This window comes from Saccopteryx bilineata, chromosome 3 (genome assembly GCF_036850765.1).
Source record: "Saccopteryx bilineata isolate mSacBil1 chromosome 3, mSacBil1_pri_phased_curated, whole genome shotgun sequence".
NCBI classification, from domain to species: Eukaryota; Metazoa; Chordata; class Mammalia; order Chiroptera; family Emballonuridae; genus Saccopteryx; species Saccopteryx bilineata.
The window spans coordinates 209,607,010-209,614,371 of record NC_089492.1 but is presented as its reverse complement, the minus strand read 5'-3'; positions in this window follow the sequence as shown (position 1 = coordinate 209,614,371).

The following is a 7,362-nucleotide window of genomic DNA, read 5'->3' as shown; positions in this document are numbered from 1 at the left end:
CCATTCGTGGAGGGAGAATTTGTTAAAGAGTGCCTTCTTTCTGTTGCCAAAGAGATGTGTCCAGAAAAGGCAGACTTATTTAGTACAGTTAGTCTTTCAGGATCTACAATAACACGGAGGATTGAAGAAATGGGGGACAATTTGCATCAGCATTTGCAAAACTCTGCGAGAAAACTTTCTTATTTTTCCTTGGCACTCGACGAGAGCAATGATGTTCATGATTCTGCACAGCTTCTAATTTTTATTTGTGGGATGAATGACAATTTCGAAGTCACAGAAGAGCTTGCTGCACTGCAAAGCGTCAAAGGAACAACTACAGGAGAGGATATCTATGAAAAGGTTTCCCAAACTGTGAAGGATTTGGAGCTGGACTAGGCTAAACTATCCAGTGTGACAACTGATGGTGTGCCTAGTATGGTGGGGCCTAAGAAAGGAGTAATTGCTCGCATTAACCTAGAGATGGACAAACATCCAATAGCCATACACTGCCTCATCCACCAACAAGTGTTATGTAGTAAATCACTGAAGTGGGACTCTGTTATGAAAATTGTGGTACGTTGTGTTAACTTCATTAGAACTAATGCACTAAACCACAGGCAATTTCAGGAATTTCTGTCTGAGCTAAATGTGGCCTATGAAGATATTCTATACTACACCGAAGTCCATTGGCTGAGTCGAGGGAGAGTTTTGAGACATTTCTATGACTTACTTCCACAGATTACAGCTTTTATGCTTTCAAAAAACAAAGAAGTGCCAGAGCTCAATGATGCAGAATGGAAATGGCACCTCGCCTTTCTGACAGATGTAACAGAGCTACTCAACAGTTTCAATGTGCAACTTCAAGGAAAAGGGAAGCTCATCTGTGATATGCAATCACATGTAAAAGCATTTGAAGTAAAATTAGGCCTCCTTATTAAACAAGTGAAGGAGGAAAATTTCTGCCATCTCCCCTTAACTCAAAATCTGTTAGCGGAAAAACCCTTGATTGCATTTCCAAAAGAAGAATGTGTGGATTCACTGGAAAAGTTGCAAAAGGAGTTCCAATTTAGATTTAAAGAGCTTCATCTCCATGAACAGGACATTCAGCTTTTCTGTAACCCATTTTCTATTGACATTGAAAATGTGGATTCAATTTACCAAATAGAACTGGCTGAACTGCAGAATTGTGACTCTCTGAAAGATGCATTCAAGTCAAACAACTTGCCTAATTTCTATGCCTCTCTCTCATCAGAGACATATCCTAATATCAGGAACCATGCTCTTAAAATGCCAACAATTTTTGGCAGCACTTATGTCTGCGAACAGACATTTTCTAGGATGAAAAATTTTAAATGTCCAACCCGATCTAGACTAACCGATGAACACTTGCATCATTTGTTGCGGCTAGCAGTGACAAATATGGAACCGGACATTGACTATCTGATTAGCCAAAAGCAAGCCCATATTTCCCATTGAAATGTTGGTAAGTTTGTTGATTAAAATTTACTTGTTCTTTATTTTAAATATTGTATTTGTTCCTGTTTTGTTTTTTTACTTTAAAATAAGATGTGTGCGGTGTGCATAGAGATTTTCATAGTTTTTTTAGTCCAGCCCTCCAATGGTCTGAGAGCCAATGAACTGGCCCCCTGTGTAAAAAGTTTGGGAACCCCTGCTGTAGAGGATGCAAAGTTACCTTCAGTTCTAAATACAAAACCACACTCCAAAACAAGCATTTTCTCCAAACCCTTTGTTTTAATGGAGTTGCTTCAAAAATTTTTTTAATATTCTGACTAGGATTTCCAGCAAATTGCAGCACATGCTTATTACTGGCATTGAGGAACTCTCTGAAACTTGAGAAATCACAACAGAAGGGACCATCATGGACTGCTGCCAGTCACTCTCCAGTTCTCTCCCTCACACAGCTTCCTGCACGGAAGAGGCGGCAATCTGGGCAGTGGACCTTTGGGGCTTCCATGGAAGCTTCTGACAGCAATCCAACCCACAAAACCTCAGATTAGAGGACATTTTGTAAGTCAATCTCAATTCATCTCACCATCTTGGTATACAACTGAATTGTGCAAATCAGAAGAATGTATTTATATTTTAAAATATATAGAAAGAAGATATGACATTTTCTTTCAGTGAGTGTTTAGTAGACTTCACCAGTTTAAAATTTTATTTCTTTCAATCTGACTTAAATTCTTCAACATTCACACCACGGCTTAATTTTGTTGCCCCCTTTGCGGTATCCAGCAGTGATGGAGAAGAACTAGTCACCATATTCTTTGTCAATATTGAAGCCAATTATTATTAGGTCCAAATGAATTATTTTCTTCCCTTAGCTAACAATCTCTGGCATTATTTTTCAATCATTGCATTCTTTTTCTTTTAGCTTTTCTTTAAAAGCATTTTTCGGGGTCCTCTTCCTACAATTACCTTGTTGTAATGTCTGATTGGCATATGGTCAGTGTCTTTTTACATCTTGATGGCTAGAATCCATCAAGCCTGGCATTCAGCAGACTCTTAATAAATATTCTTGATAAAATGTGGAATCATAAATGAGCAACGCTCAGTAAATGGTTGAGTATAATTTGTCTTCCTTGCTATTTATGTAGTCATGTTTTGCTATTATTCCTACATATGGAAATAGTCACAATTCTGGAATCTGGTTTAAGTCAAACCAGAAAACTCTATAAGCTCCTTCTAACAATTATTCTAAAGTAGGAACAGAAGTAGTAATTTTCTAGTAAGTAAGAGCACAAGTATCCATCAATCAAAAGCTTGGTAAACCTTGGAAGAACTTCAAAGCATACTACATATACCTAAAATTTTGTCTTCTATGTTTCTGAATCTTCTGCAGTGTAAGAACAAAAAGTTCTTCTCTGTTCAGTAGGGGCTGCTGTTGGAGTGGTCAAAATGACCTATTCTAAGGGGGACTTAACTGAAATTTCTCATTGCATATAGTTTGATATTTTAATTAAGTAGCATTTTTAAGCATAGACATTTAGCTAGCATTTAACTATTTTATTAGATACTTTTTCTATTTTTTCTTAAAAGGTTGATAATTATTTACTAAATGTTTATTAAATGTATATGTTTGTTTAGAACAACTTTTTCTATAAATAAAAAATTGTAGGCCCTGGCCGGTTGGCTCAGCGGTGGAGCGTCGGCCTGGTGTGCGGGGGACCCGGGTTCGATTTCCGGCCAGGGCACATGAGAGAGGCGCCCATTTGCTTCTCCACTCCCCCTCCTTCCTCTCTGTCTCTCTCTTCCCCTCCCGCAGCCAAGGCTCCATTGAAGCAAGGATGGCCCGGGCACTGGGGATGGCTCCTTGGCCTCTGACCCAGGCGCTGTAGTGGCTCTAGTCACCACAGGGCGATGCCCCGGAGGGGCAGAGCATCGCCCCCTGGTGAGCAGAGCGTCGCCCCTGGTGGGCGTGCCGGGTGGATCCTGGTCAGGCGCATGCGGCAGTCTGTCTGACTGTCTCTCCCCGTTTCCAGCTTCAGAAAAAAAAAATTATAATGTTCTAATTTGCATGCCCTCCAATTTTACATTCAATTTCCTAAAATCATGTCTAAATGTCAAGTAGAGAGAATACAAGATATTTGGAACCACCCCCATGAAACATGTTAACGGACAAACTAAAATCACCAAACTTTTAGCTTTTTATCAATGCTAATTATGGTTATTAATGGGTATTTTTCATTAGACCAATATTTTCCAGGTTGATGTGAACATCTCTTTTTCATTCTTATTCAAACATCACACAGAAACACACACACATCAGTTCAATACCAAGAAAATGCAAAAGAAAAAAGTGTGAAAGAAAACTGAAATGTAGCCAGTTGTCTCTTTAACAGAAAACTCTGTCTTCATAGAGCCTCAGCAAGGCCATACTCAACTTGGATCGACATGACCACTATGTGAACTGGCTCCCTGAAAGAACACTTCTTGTTTAGCAGTTACATTGGAGAGGTGGGGAAAGGTATAAAATAAAAAAGTGGAGGAGAGGCTTCAATTATTGTTGAAAGAACTCACAAAAGGGGGTTTTATTTTCTTTGATTTTTTTTTTACTACATTAGAAAACCTGACTAATGTAATCTGGAAATCTCCCAAGTTCAAGAAAGAAATATTTTGGTGTTTAACTGTTTAGTAGTTCCCCTTTTGAATCCAGAATTCCCAGGCTAAAGATTAGTGAGATAAACCACATAGTACCATGCCTTTCTACAATATGGTTAATAATTAACACTCAATTTAATGTCTAGAATCCCATTCCCAACCAAAAGTCTTTAAGTATTTATAACATATTCCATAGTATGTTTCATTAGAGATTCTGCATAATGATTAAACTGAAATGTGAAGTTTTTAATACTGATATTCAAAACCTTATAGACATTCACTGGAGCAACCCCCCTGAAGTATAACCCATGCTCCCACAAACTTTTCAGACAAAGCAAAATGTAAGGTATTTTTCCCCCGCTGAGAAGGAAGGAAGGGGCGTAGCCACCAAGTGTGGAATAGTAAAGGCCTTATTCAGTACAGAGCGTTTCTTGGAGGAGATTCACTGGCCTGGAAGATGGAGGTCAGGAAAATCGCACATGGAGAGACCGCATGGGCAAATTTAAAAGGGTCCTCTAGAGAAGTCGGGCTAATATGACATAGTGAAATCTCACTGGCTGACAGTCAGTTGCTTTTTTCCCAAGGACTCCTGGGAAATTTCTTTTGGTGCTTGGTTGTGGGCGGTGTTACATCCCAGGAGACAAACCACAGCAAACCCAAAGTGAATTTTATAAGTTTTATTGCAAACCTGTGCAGGGACTGCAGGCAACCCACACAAGGGAGCACTGCAGCAGCGAGCTTCTAAAATGGCTCCTTTTTATAGGGTTGCTATCTAGGCTGAGCAAGCATTCATTATACAGAAGCAGATGTGGCAGTTAGCTATTTGCTAGGGAGGTCGCATGCAGCATAGCAACGGGGGGGGGGGGTATAGCTCAGTGGAGAATTTCAAACATAAACTTCTGATAAGGGTCTCTGACTCATAGAATGCAGGATGTTGGGTCTACATTTCTAATGGTTGTTTATTTATTTATTTTTTCCTCTAGCCATGTACTGGATGTACTCAGTTTTCATGGCTGGTGGCCTGCACTGCTTGTCCTAAGATGCCACATTCCCCCATTTTCTTCTTACTAGTTCAAATCATTGAACTTTGGTATTGCTCATCCAAACTGGGTATAATAACAAATGCTGTGGTGCAACTGCAACAAACTGGAATTGGACCCTAAACTGATGTAATCAATTTGGGTTTTATACACTGGCCAGTGATTAGCCTACTATGCCTCTCACAATGGTCAATGATGAGCTCAGGGGGAGAGGGGTATTTATAGGCAAAACCTACAAGGTTACAGTGTTTTCAGCACGTTTGTACAATATTTTTGCAAAAGTATACAAGCACACACTGTTCTAAGATAATAAACTACTTTCCTGCAATATTTTCAGGGCTGATACACAAGGAACATGTCCTGCCTTTGCTAGCAAGATTAGATTTGCTGAGGCTCATGAGAATTTTCTACTTTAGCTGTAGCTATAAGTTAATTGGGTCAGGGGTCCTCCCTAGTATGTGCTGGCATGCTGATAGTGTGCCCTTAGTACTACAAGCTTTACGGCTTGAATTCTTTTTTGTACATACTGCGTGAGACAGTTGATAATATATGGACTAATGGTGACCCCCCTACTCTAAGCAAAATGAGGGGTCCGGTAAGAGCAGTAAGTAACGTAGTGAGCTAAGGGGATGAAGAGAATAAATTCTTATACTAATTTCTTTCTGCCTTGTATTTTTTTCTCTGTGCTAACTTCTTACAACTTGCACAAACCTTCTGCAACTTACATAAACCTTCAACTTTCATGAATTTTCTTTACTATCCATATATAATTAGCTTTCACAACAACTTGCTTTTCCTTTTTCCTTTCAAAAGTACCTCTACACCTTATATTATTAAAACCATACAATTCCTTTCCAATTTATCAGAATTCTTAATTTCTAAAAACCTTAACCTTCAGTGAGGACTAAGTTAGTAATAAGTAATCCTCTTTTAAAGATTGCTTTTTGGAGGTGTCCTTTTCCTAAGTAGCCTATTGGACACATGACCAATATTCATAGGTTATTCTATAGTGGTAGCTATGAGCACATATATAATTTTCATTTACCTTGTAGCTTCTCTCTCAGCCAAGGGACCTACACCCCCTTTCTGTATGACTCATATCAGTACATGCATCAAACCTTAAGATGACTTACTTGGCTTTCCTTTACCTTAGTTTCCCTCCCTCCCAAAGTCTAATTAAAAGGAGGTCCTTAGTGAGTTTCTCTAGGCATTAGCCATGTGTGGACCAGTTAACTTCTGGTTTGTGGCTGAAGCAGGGCATGCTGTCCTTCTCAGGGTCAGCTTACAAGGGTTGGCGGGGTCAGTCTTCGCTGTCCACAAAGGTGTCTCTGCTGGGACTGCAAGCTTCAGCCAGCTGCGGTGGACCCAGGCGAGTATGCCTTCTACCTTGGCAGTAGTGGGAGTGGTCAGGATCATGGTGTATGGACCCGTCTATGTGGGAGTAAGTCCTTGGGTGGTACACTGCTAGAAGCGCCCCCCAGACAGTCTTCAAACAGTTTGTTGAGCAACCTATAAAACCTGAAAGTACCTAGGGAAAGGGTGTTACACCTCTACACTTTGCAGTTAGAGTTTAAGTCCTAGTGAACACTGCTTCTAGCTGGAATTAGCAGCAGGTCTCAGCCTATAATAGGCATTGGGGCATTGAGATAAGAGAAATAAAGGAGATATTAAACATTAAATAAAGCAATAAAATCAGACTGTCAATACCCACAGTAGAGATCTTTGAGGGATAAATAAAACTTAAATATTCAAGCAAGGCATAGTAGATGGCCCTTGTGTTTACAAGAAATGAGATTAGCTTATCTGCTACTTGGAAGAAATACCTTAGGCTCATGAACAATGTCCTTGGGCCTTCAGTGGCAATTCCCAGCATGCTGGGCAAGGTCAGGTCACAGGTAGCTGGAGCAAGGTTAGAAGAGACTGAACCCTCCCTCCATCGAGCAAGGGGGCAGCTTACCTTCTCATGTCCCTCTTTCCACAGCACAGGTGTGTCAACCGGTGGGGCTGGGAAGCCTGGCAGGCTTCAGTTCAATGACCTTTCTTTCCACTCTGGAACAGGGCCTTGATGAAATGCTATGAAGCCCCTTAGGGCGCTGGAGCCAAAAGGTATTTCCTGACATTTTTGGGGCTTTATTTGCCTTTTCTGTTACTTCCTTGGTCATTATAGACCTTAAAAGCCATGCTCATAAGATCTCACTGAGGGGCTTGACTAAGAGAGCAAAAT